Source organism: Lutra lutra, chromosome 13 (genome assembly GCF_902655055.1).
Source record: "Lutra lutra chromosome 13, mLutLut1.2, whole genome shotgun sequence".
Taxonomy (NCBI): Eukaryota; Metazoa; Chordata; class Mammalia; order Carnivora; family Mustelidae; genus Lutra; species Lutra lutra.
The window spans coordinates 46,129,245-46,146,947 of record NC_062290.1 but is presented as its reverse complement, the minus strand read 5'-3'; the positions used below and the strand labels follow the sequence as shown (position 1 = coordinate 46,146,947).

The 17,703-nt window shown below is 43.1% G+C and overlaps 1 non-coding gene across 1 annotated transcript; it reads left to right on the top strand.

Annotated features, from left to right (window-relative positions):
- The first annotated feature begins 2,824 nt into the window (after window positions 1-2,824).
- On the top strand, window positions 2,825-2,968 carry LOC125084118 (U4 spliceosomal RNA). Its single transcript, XR_007122481.1, has one exon. It is a non-coding gene; the product is annotated as a U4 spliceosomal RNA (small nuclear RNA).
- Window positions 2,969-17,703: the final 14,735 nt, after the last annotated feature.

The following is a 17,703-nucleotide window of genomic DNA, read 5'->3' as shown; positions in this document are numbered from 1 at the left end:
AAGGGAAGACCAGCATCTCCCCACTCTAACTGTGAATTCATTTGACCTGGAAACCTGAAGATCTTCCTTGGCCCTGCCAATTGGGTAGAGAGTGGAGAAGGAATGAGTGGGAGCTCAGTGTATCCACTGGAGTTTGTGACATAAGGAATGTGGAGTCCAGAGTCTGCCTCTTTCCTAGAGGTCTCTAATGATAGCAGGCTGGCCCAAAACAATGTAGTATATTCTTGAGAAGGATATGGGTTGACCCACCTTACCTTTGAAATGTATGATGGCAATTACCCACAGCTCCAATGCAAAACACAAAAACCATGGGCTACACAGGTGGCAACCAAGTGAAGTTTACCTCATCTGGAGAGAGGGTAGAGGTGAGGAACTATGTTCACAAACGTAGGCACAACCACCCATCAGCAATGCGGGGGAGGGGAGGGAGTAAAGACTATCACCTCTTAAAACCACATATAAACTCTCCATACACAAAAGTCACCAGTGGCAGATGAAACTAGGCCAAGCCAGAGTGAGACCAAAGCTGTCTTCCATTATAGGTAGGCAGTCAGGGATTTCTGCCCTCTCTCAAGTTCCCCTTCCCAGAAAACCCAGAGACCCAGAAATGGATGGGGCTGGGGTTGGGGCAAAGGAAGTGTCCAAAGTCTGACCTAGAAAAGGAAAGGGGAAGAGGAATTAAAGGGAAGCCCATTTGCCCTCGTGTCTGCAAATGTCTTGAAATACAGATCCAGCTTGTGCTACAGAGAAAAGGAGAGGAAATTTCTATTGGTTTTGGGATTTGACTTCCAAACTGGGCTGAAATAATTCTTTTTAAAACAATTTTTACAAAAAGACATGGATGATGCCTGAAAGGACCTTAGACATAACAGTGGAGAACACTGGTTAGTGAAAAATAAAACTGTTTCATTGAGAATCCCCAATGCATTCAGACTTTTCAATGAAAACACATGAATCTGTTTATATATACATATACTGATTTATGTGTATATATATACACCCATATTCAAAATGTATATACCCCTCATTTATAGGAAGATAATTGAGTTGGAAAGCTTGAGAACCTAGATTAGGTTTTGCAAATATGTGACTGACATGTCAGCCACCTCATCCCATCCCAACCCTTGCCCAAGGCAGATATTACTAATTGATCACTGCCCTCATTCATGCTGAGCTAGGACTCAGGTAGAGAATCCTTTTCAATCCAGTGTTACAGACAGCCACTTCCAAGAGACTAGAGTTGGCATACAAGATGAAACCTGTTTACCATCCCTGTTTAAGATTCTAGACCATAGATCAGGAGCAGGGAGTCTAGTTTTAAGCAGTTATAGAAACTATGCCTTTTATTTGCTCAGATCCTATTTAATCTTATGCAGGGCTTAATTTTAATAAGTTCTATCAGCTGTCATCTGATTTATCAGTCCACAGCTTTAAAGAGTGAGTTAATTAAGAGTTGAGATTTTCCTAGAGTAAATGGCACTAATGGTAGGAAGCCAGGACACTGACAAAAAGAAGGCGACATTAAAAAAAGAAGAAGAAGAAGAAGAAGAAGAAGAAGACGACATAAATAAAATAAATTTCCATTTACTAAGCATTTTTAAGTTTGTTCCTTTATATATATTCTCTTTGATCCTCAAAACAATACTCTAAGTGAAGTATTACAATTTATTTCCATTTTATAGATGAGAAGATCTCAGGCTCACAAAACTTAAGTGACTAATACAAGAACACACAGTTGGGAGTCAATGCTAGTCTTTAAAACTCCAAAGCACATACTATTTTCTTGACACAGCATAAGATACATCCTACCTCCAGATTACAAGCTTCAGGTTTCAAGGGCATAGTAGCCTAATGTCATGTGATGTAGGAGCAGAGAGTCCCCTAGAATTCAATGACACCCAAAGCCATGAATTTTAGAACAGAATAATATGTAATGTTTGTGATGATTACCCTAAGTCATTAAGTAAATATTAAATTAATATGCTCTATAAATAAGAAAGGTAAGTAAATATAGATAGTTTTTTAATTTAAATGCCTTAAAATGAATTTCTTATGTATGTATATTATATTACACTGTACATGGTATATCATATAGCCCATCATTAAGCCAAATAAATTGGGTAACTATGTTTATGTGCGTATAAGCACATGGCTATGATATGACAGAATGTATGTCCAAATTTCCCAAGAGAAGCTATTGAAATGCTAGTTACCAGCTGACTCTATGCCCCATCCCCAAATTTCAGGTCATTTTCAAATGATAAAAAAATCTTAAAATTTTCAGGGTTTTTTTGGTTGTTTTGTTTTATTTTAGAAACAGGGAATTAGATCCTGGAATTCCTGATCATTTTGACTGTTCATGTTTTTCCCATCTCTACTCCCATTTTTAGTACCTGGTTGAACCACTGGCACTTGGTTTCATAGACTCACATCCTACTAACAATGTAAAATTATCTTCCTCCACTCCTAGCCCGAAGAACTTTTTTCAGGGAGAATCCTCTTTCGATATACCATCCCCCCCCAAAGTCTTCCCTTCCCAATCCTTTAGGACCTTTCCCTTTGTTAAGGCAACATACTGGACTAGTAGTCACTAAAAGAGGTTTTAGAATCCCAGTGACCTGATTTCAAGTCTTTGCTCAACAACTTAGTAACTCTGTTACTTACCTTACTGCTTGTCTTTTTCATCTGTAAAATGGGTACAACATCAGCATCTACACCGTGGGCTACTATGAAGATTTAATTAGCTAATATATGCAAAGCCTTTAACATAGTACCAAGCATAGAGCATGCCATCAAAAGATGCTTCTTTTAATATTATTTCCTAAGCTTTGCACAGTGGCAGTATCGTAGCTAATGAGGTTTAACCAAGGCGTGATTATTGCTAATTAATATTATTTCCTAAAGTCTTCTACTTTGAGGATTGCTGGGTGATTGAACATCTTTCTCCCAGTTCTCATGAGGGAATAATCTGGTAGACCCAAAAATTTGTGCAAAAGAGAAAAGGGCCTTATGATTTGCTTAGCTTTTTGATCAACTGTGGATGAAGGGAATGGTAACTATTTATCTTTGAGGTATTATCAGATACATTCAGATTAAAATTAAAGAGACTTCTCCAGGCACTCTCCTCTCTATGAATTTCATTGTGATATTTTAATGCTCAAATGTGGATATAGCACAACTATTTCCATGACAACCAGTAACAAGAGGTATAGTTTGGGAAATTATTTCGTTATGATAACTAAGAGACAGGAGCACTAGAGAGAAAATCTCTTATTTAATATCAGATCCTTCCAGAAAAGAAAAAAAAATGTGTTTTTCTTTTAAATGAGATTGTTTTCAAGTGTGTCTCATTCAGAAATCTTCTCTTTATATCAACTTATGTTCAATTATGTAATCCCAAAGGAAGAAAAGAAAACTCATCGTCTTTACTGCACATTGTTTAGCCTGCTTAATAAAGGCAGTGCCTGCTTTGTTTTGTTGTAATCCCTCATTCTTTGGGATTTAATGAGACAAGATACTGTATTTTGAAATGAACACATACACAAAGGCGAGTCGATTTCCTTTGGGGATAAATCTCTTATAAAACTCCAGCTCAACAAATTTAAATATAATAATGGCTTTGACTAAATCTGTATACGGTGAAATCCACTAATGGAGACCACCCCATAGTTCAATAAAGCAAAACAAAACAAGAGAGTCTTTTAGGCAGGTGGTCTCCCAACGCAAATTCACGATTGCTTATGTTCAGTTATTAACTGGAAGAATCCACAGTAAGATAGAGTTAGCATGGTTTTCAAAGAATGTCACTTCTCTTTCCTCTCTCTCCCCACCGCAGATTGTGGAATGCTCAGTGATGTGCCCAGCTTCCCTGGAAAAGGCCAAGCAACACAGTGGCCACGGGCCCAGCTGAGCACTGGTCAGCAGAAGTGTCCTCCTTTTTGATGCAATGCTAATTGAAGGGAAACCTCCAAATGTTGGGGACTAAAGATTTGGGAAGCAAAAGCTGTTATGCAAATGGAGATTGCATAAGAACAGCCCATGCTTTCTAAGTATACGTTGGCCGCTTGGTAGAGACTTGGTTATAAGGGACAGGCACCTGTATCTATTTCATACATAATTGAGCATTAGATATATGAAAGAACATCAAGGCTGAGAAAATCTCTCTCAGAGCAAAGAAAAGAAAATCACCCTACAATCCTCGTTCTCCAGCCCAACTACTACTTGCATAGATGTATGTTTTCTTTCCAGATTGTAAAATATACAGACACAGACAAATACACAGTTGTACTCATTGAGGATATACAGTTTTTTTATCCTGCTCATTTTCATTAACTATCCCATGTAATACAGTCTCCACAATCATCATTCAAATGGTGATGCCATGGATTAGCAAACAACTTCTCATTAGCCAAGTCTGGCCCATTGCTTGTTTTTCCAAATAAAGTTTTATTGAAACTTGGCCATGATTATTCATTTTTGCATTGTTTAGGTTATTACAGTGGCAGAATTGATTAGTGGTTACAGAAACACTGTGGCCTGCAAATCCTAAAATATCTACTCTGCTCTTTGTGTAAAAAGTTTACCCCTGGCGCACTTTCCTTTAAGTTGAACTCCGTAATTTATTTAACCGTCCCTCTGTTTCTGAACATTTAGCTTGCTTTCTCTTTTTCATCTTGCTACCACTTCACTGAATATCAGGGTTCATAGATTTTTTCCCCCTTTTTAAAAAAGATATCCTTATGCAGAGAAAAGGGAACCCTCCTAAACTGTTGGTGGGAATGCAAGTTGGTGCAACCACTCTGGAAAACAGCATGGAGGTTCCTCAAAAAGTTCAAAATAGAGCTACCTTACAACCCAGCAATTGCACTACTGGGTATTTACCCTAAAGATACAAACGTAGTGATCCAAAGGGGCATGTGCACCTGAATGTTTATAGAGCAATGTCCACAACAGTCAAACTATGGAAAGAACCTAGATGTCCATCAACAGAAGAATGGATAAAGAAGATGTGGTATACACACACACACACACACACACACACACACACACACACACACACACACAATGGAATACTATGCAGCCATCAAAAGAAATGGAATCTTGCCATTTGCGATGACGCGGATGGAACTAGAGGGTATTATGCTTAGCGAAATAAGTCAATCGGAGAAAGACAACTATCATATGATCTCCCTGATATCAGGAAGTGGAGATGCAATGTGGGGGTTTGAGGGGTAGGAAAAGAATAAATGAAACAAGATGGGATCGGGAGGGAGACAAACCATAAGAGACTCTTAATCTCACAAAACAAACTGAGGGTTGCCAGGGGGAGGGGGGTAGGGAGCGGGTGGTGGGAATATGGACATTGGGGAGGGTATGTGCTATGGTGAGTGCTGTGAAGTGTGTAAACCTGGTGACTCACAGATCTGTACCCCTGGGGCTAATAATACATTATATGTTTATTAAAAAATTTTTTAAATTATAAAAAAAAGATATCCTTAGCCTACTTTCCTTAATGTAGGATGACTTCACCAAAAGGTATGAATATTTGGACAGCTCATGATTTCTAGATAAAACTTCATGAAACAAAACAGTTTGTCCTTGAACAATGCATTTCTCGGATAGCAGGGTGCTTGTCAACCATATGGATGCAGAGAACAGGTGTGGATTTGGGCTGACCTCTGGATACATGGCTAATTGCTGAAATCGAGACTTGGGAGCATGATTCTTGTCACAGGCATACTTACCTAACGTGAGTGTGTGTTATGTGTTCAATTGTGTAGCTAGTTGCTACCTATTATCTCTAGGGACCCTCCTTCATACATTTCGGGGAGGGTCCTCTCACAGAGATTTGCTACCCCAAATCCTCTTACATAAAATGACATCAAAGAGGCAGAGAGGACCAGCTTCATAATTGGGGGGTAGGGGCTACGGCAAAAGTAATGCGGCAGGCCCCTTATTCAGAAGCTTTTGAGAGTTTCACGATGGCAACAGCACAGTCTGGGGCCCTATGTGAATGCAGGCCCAGGAAGTCAGCCCTCCAGGTAGGGAGAGGCTGCATGTAGAGGCCACAGCTAATAAGGATTCTGCTGAATAGAAGGCAGTCTGCCCCTGTGGCCAAGCTCTGTGGAAACCATCAGACATATGCAGTGGAAGCACAGCAGAAATATCTGGAAGAAGTACTTAACCACTCTGCATCTAGAAGAGGGAGCGTCAGGAATTTCCGTGGCCTTCTTGGTGACAGTCACTCTGAAGGCACCAACTTGGGATCTCCATCAGCTACCTGTTCTTCTGGGGTTAAGCACATGGGCTCTCAGGCAATCAGACTGCTCCTGTAGGAGCCTGGAGAAGCTAGCTACCTTCAGTTTCCTCATCTGCAAAATGGTTGTAATAAGAGGACCTGCCTTGGAGGGTTTGCTTGTTAAATGGTACATACCCTAAAGGTCCTTCTGCTTTTAGGTCTGATCATGCCCCTGGGTCAGCTGCGGATATTCCTTATACTATTACCTTTTCAAGGGGATATCAAACTGATCATTTTTACTAGGGGAAAAATGTTAGTAAATTGCAGTGAGCCTTTTTGTAGAACAAAATGCTAATTGTTTCCCTAACATGGAAGCAATGCACAGAGATACCTCCCAGTCACTGGTGGGAGAGTGCTGGCTTATCAGCCTCCGTAGACACAGTGTTGGAATGAGGCAGAGAATGAGGGCGTTATTGGTATTACGATGACTCCTCTGAAGCTGAAGTCATGTGGTGAAAAGCAGAAAGCCTGTCTCTGCACTAGAGAGCAGGGAGCAGAAGCAATCCTTCCAGACTGTGTCGGCACTTACCCAAGTATGTCCTGCTAAACCAGGGCTCAGTGCTGCCTCTAGAGGTTGGAAAGCAAAAGAATTCAATGACCAAATAAATTTTGGAAATGCTGGGTTGAACTCCTATAAATGATATGTCCCGCTGTCAATACGCTGGTATGTAAAGACACTGTATTGTATACTTTCCATGAAGCCCGTTTTTCTGGGAACGTACCATGGGACCAATGATGTTTCCAAGGAATACCTTTTAGGAGGAACTGCTCTACTAAATACTTTAGTTCTAGATCAAAGTAGGTGTTGCTTTGTAAACTGTCATTTCTTTGGCCAGGTGACTGCTAGCTGGAGACCTCATGAACAGGACACATAACTATTTCATGACTAGATCCATGTAACAAGAGTCTTAAAGGCCCACCCAGTAGGAAAATACCTAGCATTTCCTTTCACGATGAGACAAGTAGGTCCCAAAGATGGCAGGTGACACAGAGGGGAGCAGACTAGCCACCAAACCTCACCATTCCTACCTGAGCATGGATTGAGGTACCTCTATTCAGAGTGACACAGTGAGCCTACTTCTGATTTCCGTGTGATTTACTGAAAACACCAGACCTTGACATCCTGGGGACAGTTACACTTATTCTCATCAAAGCAGTTTGGGGGATAACGAAGTAAGCAGCACAGGAAAATTAATTGGCTGCGCCGGCCCCATCCCCCTCCTGCCATGCCCTCCCTGGGTTTCCTTCCGCAGGGCGGTTTCTCTCTCCCCACATAGGGCCGGGCTCAGGCTGACACAGGACTGCCAAGTGCAGCTAGTAGAGGGGAAGAAGATTCTGTGAGGGTTGGCAGGTGCTGTCCACGTAGGAATATGGAGCTTCTCAGAAAGGTGGGTGCACACTCCCTGCTCACCCTCACCCCCATTCATTGCACAGATCTGTGAGGACAGGACATCTTGTCAGGGATTGAGAGACTGGCCTCTGGCTTGTTCCTTTGTGACCTATTGGATGCAACTACCACCTTTCCTTTGGTTATTTATTTTAGAAGTGAGAGTATGGGGATGCCTGGGTGGCTCAGTCGGGTTCAGCATCTGCCTTTGGCTCAGGTTATGATCCCAAGGTCCTGGGATCAAGTCCTGCATCAGGCTCCCTGCTCAGTGGGGAGCCTGCTTCTCCCTCTCTCTCTCTGGCAAATAAATAAAATATTTTAAAAAATAAATAAAAGTGAGAGTTTGACTATCAGAGCAATGGATGGTCATCTCTGCTCTCAGATACCAAGATAATATTTGTCTTACTATCTGCTGGGGTCAGGGGAATCCTTCTGAACTTACAAAACAATAATTTCAACTGATGCTCTCTGCCTCACTCCCCCACACCTCCTTACACATAACTCTCCTGTCCACAGTGATTCTGTTTTCCCATAAAACCTATCTCTGTGTATGAAGGAGAAAGAGTCTTACATTTTATTATTAATTCTCTCTTTCTGGCATGTGTATTTCTTTTCTTTTTGCTTTAGCCAAAGCCACCCTTCATCTTTTAGTTCAAAATCAGAACCTTAAAACTGTAAAAACGGACACTGGGAAAAAACAAAAAACAAAAAAACACCTCAAGTGTGAAAAGGTGGCAGAAACGGAACCTGTAGGAGAAGGGATCTGATTTTCTAGAGTCAGCTCAGGATCTTCCTCGAGCTCCTGTCACAGTTATCATGGGTTTGTCCCTGGGCTTTTTTGTCTTCTGCTGTTTCTTTATCACCCTCCAATGAGACTGGATGAACTCTTTGAGGATGGAGATCATGCAAGTTGAGTATCGAGAACCGGCACAGAAAGTCTTCTCTCCCATCTAGGGTCGGTTTCCTCCCTACTGGAGCTAGAGGGCAGTCTGGATCCCACCTGCCCGGGCCCAAGGCTGTCTCTAGTATTTACTAGCTCCATTCTAGCTGTATACAGGCAAGTCAGTTATGACCTCTGTTGCTTCTAGATACAGAGACTAGGAAGCCGTTGGGAGCTATATTCACAATGGGCTCTTGGCATATGGCAGTGATTCGTAAATATTAGCGATTGTAAACATAAGGCGGGATAAGAACACTCACTGAGTGCTAACACCTTGTGTGCACCTTAGTTTACAAAAGTCTTTTTAGGTAGAAATTGTCATCTTCATGGTGGAGCTAGGAACACAGCAAGCCAGAGAAATGTGGTTTTCTCGCCCCGGATCACAGAGTTAGCAATTCATAAAACTGTGCTACCAGTCCCTGCAAAACTATAGTCTCACGAGGATCCTGAACTGAGGCCAGCCCCGTGGAGCCCTTCTGCCACCTGCCAAAATCAGCACTAAGGACCAAAATGAGGAGGGAGACAAGGGACACCTTCCAGATGGTATATTCCCAGCTGTGGGTGTTGACAGCTCTTCGTGCCTCCTGGGTCTCACTGATGAACATCCTCTGTGACTCTGGCTCGGGAGACTTTGGGGCAGTGGACAGGAGGTCAGCTCTGAAATTCCACAACTGCTTGCTCATTGATTGCGTAGGGAGAAGCCACGACAGCAGCTGGGATCCTTTCCATGATGAGTAATTGCCCCGTCATACAAATCTATTTAGACCACATCCTTCTGGTGCAAACCACCAGTTGATTTAAGATGCAAACCTTTTGTAGCTCATTGCCAGAAGGATAAAATATAGAGTTTACCCAGACTTTTCTTTGCTGAAGTATTTACTGTAAATCATTAGTTACTGTGAGTTGCCACCCATATATCAAGCAATTCCTACCCAGCTCCGGGTGCTGAATAAATTCTCTGTGCTTCTCTAGAAAATGTACCGTTTGTCCAAGAACATAATTACTGTACACTCTTTAAAACTCTCAAGCTCATATATTCATATGGAGAAACTCAGACCCAAGGACACCCAATTAGCTGGAAACAGTCAATGTGGTTTTTAATGCAAGAACCACAAGTCTTTGGGGATGTTTAGGAACATGGATAATGAATGCCTCACCTACTCTTCAGGCTTGCAGCCAAAGAGGAGAGGGGAGGATACTAATTTTCAGAAGAGCATCCCCCTGCTATGGGCCTTATGTGCAACACTTTATGGAGGCTCCATTAATCCCCCGGCAGCCCCAATGGGTAGATGTTACCATCTTCATCCTATACATGAGTAAACGGAGGATCACCATCTCGTGCCACGAAGCAGTGGAACCACAATTCATACGGAAATGAATTTGCTTTCCCAAAGCTGTCTGCTGGATCAGAGGTTCCCACTAGCGGCTTCCTGGCTTCTGCTGTTCGGAGGCTTCCGTGGGTGGCTCTGTTAACAAACAGAAGGGCCGAGGTTCGCCATGCGCGGGGCTGCCCGTTCAACATCAAGGAACAAAGCTGCTGTGCATAGCAAGAGTTTTCATCTCGCCACCAACAAAGATCAAGCACATGGAATTTGAATCCCCCCCCAGTAGCTCCCCCGGGGGTGGGAGAAGGGGTAAGGTCCTATTTTCCCCTGACCATTCCAGCCGGAGCACTCAGCAATATGGGCAGACAATTAGTAGGAACAGATTTGAGCAAAACACCAGGTCTGATTGATGCTGAAAGCACACCCATGCGGGATCGCACAAAGGGCTGCTAAAGGAGAGGGTGATCATATGTAGCGGGGCCTGCTTAAAAATTCTAATCCTCATAAGCTTCTGAGGAAACTGCTCTTTTCACTGGGCAGGTTTTTAATATTTATTGCTGAGGGCCATTTTAATCCTAATGAAAATAGTGTGTCCTCAGGAAAAGAACTGCAGTAGCTAAAAAGAACGAGTGTGGCCCGGGCATTTAATGGCCATGAGGCTGACAGAGGGGAGAGGTGACCCAGATGTACATCCTGGAAACATCCCAGGAAGTACCACTGGCAGAAGGGGGTTGAGCTTTAAAAAGGGGTATGTGTAGACCAAGTCTGGCTGAGTTCCCCCGCAAAGGGAAGACCCAAGCCTGTTGGCAGAAAGCTGTCCACAGAGCTCATGGACCAAGACAGACAGATTTCATGTGCCTGGGTCTGAATCCCAGCTTGGCCATCTCTAAACCCCAGTCTCTTTGTGGATTGAATGAAGGTGATGGTGATCACAGGTCTTGCTGATTTGTTAATGGAGATCCATTGAGACACTGAGTGTAAATCACCCAGCACAGATTCTGGCGCAGAGTTAAGTGCTAAATAAAGGAGAGCTACATTATTATTACTATAATTTTTTTATTATTGCTGTGGCTTATCGCCAATGTTATTGGCTTTTTTTTTTTTTTGGCCCAGAAAACGAGAATGCCAGATATGAACTAAGAGCTCACAATGAGGAGAGCTTGTTGGAAGGAGTCGGGGAAAATTAATGATGCATCCTCTATTGATAAAATCAGGATTGAAATCTGGCTTATGTTGGGAAGGAAAATGAGAGCTTCACCTTTACAGTGAGGGATGGTAGCAAATTAACTGTTTATTCAAATAGTGTTTCCATTGGCAGGTAAAATTTTTTGCTTGAATCCAAGCATGTCCTCAACTCGGATCTAAACAGAGCTGAACCTGTTTGGAAGTGTGAAGCCTGAAGTTCGTCTGCCAGGCTCACAGCTGCTATTGTAGACCAGTTTTTTCAGCAATGAAACCATGTTTAACTACTCAGTACAACTTCCCTGGGCCTTTCCCCATCAGTAATGGTGCATCAGCAATTGGGGAAACCATTCTGTCTTTGGGTGAATCTTACCCTTGGAATGAATGTGCACAATGACCCCCACCCCCTCCTTCTGGGCTCACAGATGGGGGAACTCGGCTTCCTCCCCCTAAGGACTAGATTAAGAGCTTAAGGAACATCACAAAAGATTATAGTACTCCCACGCCCATATGAAAGTAAAAATTAAAATAGTATCAACTTGTTAAATAAACTCATCTTTCAAAATGACATAAAGCTTGAATAGATGATGGGATTGTCATTTCACTTTCTGTGTCCCAGCTTTGCTGGTACCCTAAACTCATGCCTAGTCTGACCATAGAGAATCTAGCACCAACATTAAGATGATGCAAATTATGAAGAAGAAATGCCAAAGATCCTCTTCTACACCAAATTTTAGATATTTCTTCCAGTCTTGAGGAAAATACTTATTTTTTGGTTCTTATTCTCAAAAAACACTCCAGCTAAAGGGCTCAGGAAATTTTTTGCCTTCTGGCTTTTTACACCATCTTTTGCCTGTAACATTGGCACAGTTTCTGGACCATTTCTCTCCCTCTGTCTTGCCTTCCTCCTCTCCACTCCATTCTCCATGCTGTGACCACTTTCTATGATTCAAACCCAATGATATCACTACCTAGTTGGACTGTCAGACTCCTCATGTCTGGACCTACCATTGTCGAACTAGGGAAGGGCTGCTTTGAGGAAAGGGGTCTCCTGGAGCCTGGGAAGTCACAGCATAACCAGCACAGATCTTCTGTAATGCAACTGGTGATAAATGTAAAAGCTTAGCCTTATATTCACAAATATGAATATATTGTGGCATACAACACATAGTTTTCCTGGCTGTTAAAGAAGAAACATGGGATTCCAGAGGAATTTCACAGTTGGACTTGTTGGCTCCTGACCCAGTACTTAAGGAGAAAAGTAATCACTCTCCTAACTAAAACTTCAGAGAAATTAGTGGAGCATGGGCCTGAAGGATGAAATCAAGCTCCTTGGTGTGAACAAAGCTCTCTGAAGTCTGGAGCCTGCCTTTTCTTCCCAGCCTCATGTCCGTTCCCCATTCATGCTCTTCCCAATGCCCCACACTTCCTGCAGTATCTTTGTGACACCAGCTCTCTCGTTGTGTGTTTCTGGAATATCTTTTAGGCACCCTTATCTTTTAGGCACCACTTCTTAAAAAGCTGAAGGTGGATGCTCTCTCTCAACCTTCCCTCCTCTCACCCAAAGAGCCTCGTCTGGCTTCCTCTTGAGAGTGGGCTCGGAGAGGTTAGCTCAGCCCTGAGCGTGAGGCTGTTCATGACCAAGTTGATGAGAGGCAGAAGCCACATTGCCTTCGCTAAGCATATGGTTCCCCATGTCTTGAACATTAGGGAGCAGTGGGTGATGGATGGCTGGTTGCTATGGCTGTTTGCATATGGCTCCTTCACTTATCAATTGGATGATCTTGGACTAAACTCTCTGTGCTTCATATTACTCATCTAGAAAATGGAGATGGTAGCAGGATAATAATTTGGTAAAGAAGGGCAAAGAGTCCAAATGTGTTAAATGCTTCAAAGATTGTGGCCTCTGACTAAACATGAGCTATTGTCATCATTAAGCCCTCCTTCTTTTTTTTTTTTTAAAGATTTTATTTATTTATTTGACAGACAGAAATCACAAGTAGGCAGAGAGGCAGGCAGAGAAAGAGAGGGAGAAGCAGGCTTCCCGCTGAGCAGAGAGCCCGATGCGGAGCTCGATCCCAGGACCCTGGGATCATGACCTGAGCCGAAGGCAGAGGCTTTAACCCACTGAGCCACCCAGGTGCCCCAAGCCCTCCTTCTTACATGAGGCAGTTGGCCTAAATTTCCCGGTGTCAGATGGAAAAGATTTTGGTCCCCAGGTATTCTCACATGGCCTCTTCACGGCCTGGATCCTCTGGTTTACAGGACAAGTATGTTCCAAGGAATAAATTCAGTTCTTCCTACATTTTTTTTTCCTTCCAGAGGACAGGACATTCTATTATACCCATACACAATTCCAACCCTCCCTTTTCCTTGGGGCATGAGTGTTCAAAGAGAAACTGAAGGATGAGCATAGTTTGAAGGTAGAGGTCGGAGGGTAGAGGTCGTAAGAGAAAAGTTCAATGTTGAATCGATTAAGATTATGATATTTTAACTGAAATGTAATTTACATACCAAGATTTTTTTTTTTTTAAGTAAACTCTATACCCAACATGGGGCTCGAACTCACAACCCCAAGATCAGAATTGCATGCTATACCAACTGAGCCATCCAGAGGGCCCCCAAGATTATTGTTTTTAAGTTCAAAAGATATTCATGGAAGACAAAAGAAAAAGAGCGCTGACATTTGTGGTAAAATTCATGTGCCACTCTTCAATCCTCACTCCCATAATAATCCTGCATGAAGGGAACAGTTATCCTTATATGGAAAAAAACTCGAGTTCTGAGATATTAGCTCACACAGGAGTTAAGTCCCCTAACCATCCCCCAAATTAAAAAATAATGGCATTTGCTCCTACTGAAATTCAATATCTTTGGCTTTTTAAGACAAACAGCTATTATTTTAGTTTTAATTAATGCAATCTGCATTTTATGGGAAAGAGACGCCTCCAGTCCCACCCCTTTCTGCATATTTGAAGAGACCTCTTTAGGAAGCGTTTCTCTCTCTCTCTCTCTCTCTCTGAGGAGTGAACCAACATAGGCTGACTCCAGGGAAGATGAAAGGAAGGGACTTAGTGTGCTATGGAAAGTTCTCAAACCTCGGTGCGTGGAGCCACACCGTCCACAGGTGAGCAGATGGCACCCAGTGCCCCTTCCTCACACACGCAGAGGTCCTCAGAGGCCCCCAAGAAGCCCCTCTGCTCCCCTTTTGGGCATTCCCTTCTAGCATGCCAACTCCTGCCCCGCTCTCAATCCAAGAGTGTTAAGTGAGACTTCGAAGAGACTTCGTCTCTTCCTCCCAGGCATGATTTGTTAATCCACTGTGAATGAGCCAAGATGAGAAACCCTGCAGCTGCTGCGCCCACAGGTGCCCAGCTCCTTCAGACATAAACCAATTGGCCATGCTCTAGTCGGGAATTTGTATGACTCAGAGCAGAGAATGAGAGCCTGCCCAAGACTCTTGCCCATGGAATTTATTGTGTTGATGGTTAATTACCTTGGCCATCCACGCTGAGGCTTTCTTTCCATAGTCTTTTGCCAATGGTCACAGTTTGCTATTGCCTATTAATTTAGTACTTGTCAGCAGAGGACTCATGTTCTGAGATAATGAGAAATTGCGATGTCTTTTCTTGATGGAGGAGGTTGTCCTCCTCCATCTTTTTCTACTAGAAGCAGAGTGCAGAAGCCAGCGGCAGGAGAAAAAGCCGCTCACCTGGAATCAGCCAGATCTCCGGGTTGCTCCCAGCTCTGCCACCTGCCAGCCTTATGAACCTCTGTAACCCACTTGGCCCCTCTTCACCTCAGTTTCCTCCTACACAGTGCTGCTGTGGAGATTAATCACCAATGAACAGGATAATAAGGGAAGGCTGCCTGGCATATAGTGGGGGCTCAATTACCGTGTCTTTCTTCTGCTCTTCCTGTGTTTAGATCTGATCACTTTCACCATGGACATTAACGCCTGGGCTTTATCAATCACTATGAGCACGAGGTTCAAAGCTCTTTTATTGGTGGGTATGGGGATATAACAGTAATATTTCTAGAGGGGCTTAAAATCTTGTGGGGGAAAGACATAATTAGAGTAGGATGGTCTACCATAAAATGCTCAAATACCTCGTGCATACTCTTGGTGCAGGGTGGGAAGACATCCATGTGGCCTCTGGTTATCAGGTTCGGCTTCATGGAGGGAGGGTGTGGAATGAGGAATTAATGGGGCACGTTGCCCTGAATGCAGTAGCAGATACTTTATAACTGGTAACAGTGCCGAATGATTGTACATATTCAATGTTTGGAATGAATAACATTCTAGTTTACAACATAAGCTGTTCAGAGAAAAAGTCAATGTCTGTGAATGGTTAGGGAACAAGTTTTAGGAAGGACAGGAACAAAATTGTAAAAGCTAGGAATTTATCTTCAAGGGGATTAGAAACAAATTAACACACGCGTCCTGTCGGTTCCTATTTTCTCGATCTTGGGGGAAAACTGAGGTTTTAAGAGTGTGTTGAGTTTTAAAATACATTAAATAATATTAAAGGCAGAATGTAGGTATGCCAACAATCATTGGTATGTGGTATGTGAACGACCAAAGTCTGGGAAACTCTGCTGGAAGTAATAGGATTAGTCTCTGGATACCTTTTGGATGGAAAGATAAGAAGCAGAATCGTTGTCTCTCTGCTGTGAGAGGCTTTTACGGTTCTGTAGCTCATTTTCCTCATTTATTAAATAGGGGTAGTTATGGTGCTACCTTGTGGCAGATGGTTAATATCTGCAAAGAGTTCATAACACAGCTTGGCACAAGTTAAGAGTTCATTTAGAGTAAGAGGAAAAAAAACCGTGAGGGTATGGGTTTGGGGACTGCCACTAAGGAGGTGTCATACCAGGTCTTTGAGAATGAGTGTTACCCTGCCCCACACTGACACACAGTGATGGGTCAACAGACTGCACTGCGGTTGCCAGGAAGAAATCTGGGCTCTGTCATTCAAACCCTTGTGGGTTACTTAAGGTCACAAGTGCTTTTACTGTAGGACCAGAGAAACCACACACTTGGGCAGCTGGGAGCATACTTCTGCCAAGGTACAAAGAGCTGATGTGATTCTACAAACAGCGGCATGGGTGGCTTTTCTTGTGAAGCAAGGAAGTCCCCAGTCCACCGAGCTGAATTTACTCCGAATCCCTGAGCCCGCTCCAGTGAGGCCCTGGGCCCTCCGGATTCTTTGAGAGGCAGATGAAACAATGAACCGCATCTTGTCTCTGGGTTCTTTATTCAGTTGAAAAACATCTTATCCCCCACCCAGAAGCTTGCCGATTTGAATTGGATTATACACAGCTTGTCTATAAAGCTATTTGGTTCCACCCAGAGGTAGCTATATTTTAGTACTCACCCAGACTGCATTTCCCACTCCGCTGTATAGCCACTGGTTTTGAAATTTTTAAAATATCTGTATTTGGCAACACTCATCAAGTGAGCAGTCACTGGGACAGAGATGCTGTCAAAGATCTGAAGAAATCAATCCTCAGAGTTCCAGCTCCTGCCCAGCCCTCCTGAGCAACGGACCCAGATCGCCAAAGGCTCCCAGACACCCCCTAATGCATATGGAGTTGTTCCCTTGAGAAGCTCCAATGAGCAATAGTGTCTAAACATACTGAGAAGTCCTGCAAGACAATCCTATTTAACCCAACCACGTTGATAATGGGTTCCTTTTGAATGATAGTCTTCATAGTTCTGTTCCCTAGAGGACAGAGTATAGAGTGCTGTCCCAGCCTGGTCCCATCAGCCATTCAATCATCAGTCGAAAACCCTGGGCAACCCTGCTTCTTTGCCCTCAACCCACCAGTCCCCCAAGTCCTATCGCCTCTACCTGGGGATGGTTCAAGAGCCCCTCCCTCTCTTTATCTCTGCTGCCAAAGCCTTAGCTTAGGTCCTGCTCGGATCTATTTTGAACATCCAGACTGTTCTCCCGACCTTCAGCCTCTCTTTCTTCTGTAACCCATCGTTCAGAGTTATTTTCCTAAAAATAAATCTCATCATATTACTTTTCCACTTAGAACCTCCCTTAACTCCCCTTCACTCCCACGGAGTAGTCAAAATTATTCTCAGACACTAATTCTAGGGCAGAGACAAACATGGTAGTTACAAGTATAGAATTTGAAATCAAATAGTCCTGGGTAGAACTTGGGCGATTTATTTAGTCCTTGCGAGCCTCAGTTTTGTCATCTATAGTCATCTGTAATTATAGTATAGATTTAACAGGACTGTGGTAAGGATTCAGTGAGATAATACACATATAATGCTTAACGTAGCACCCAGCATATTGAAAACGCTTTTAGTTTTAGTCCTCTTTATTAATATCACACACTACCTTGGATAGCTGAGCCCTAGCTCTCCAAACTCATCATTGGACAGCCTTTCCTTTCCTCACAGTTGCCTACGATTTGGTCAGGGCACCGTCTCATCTACCCCTTCTCCAACACGGCCTGGCCTGTCTCCATGATTTTGCACCTTTCCCTCTCTGCACGGTGCTGTTCTCCCCTCCTCTGAGGGATGTGTCCTCATTCCAAGAGACCTCTTTGCCGG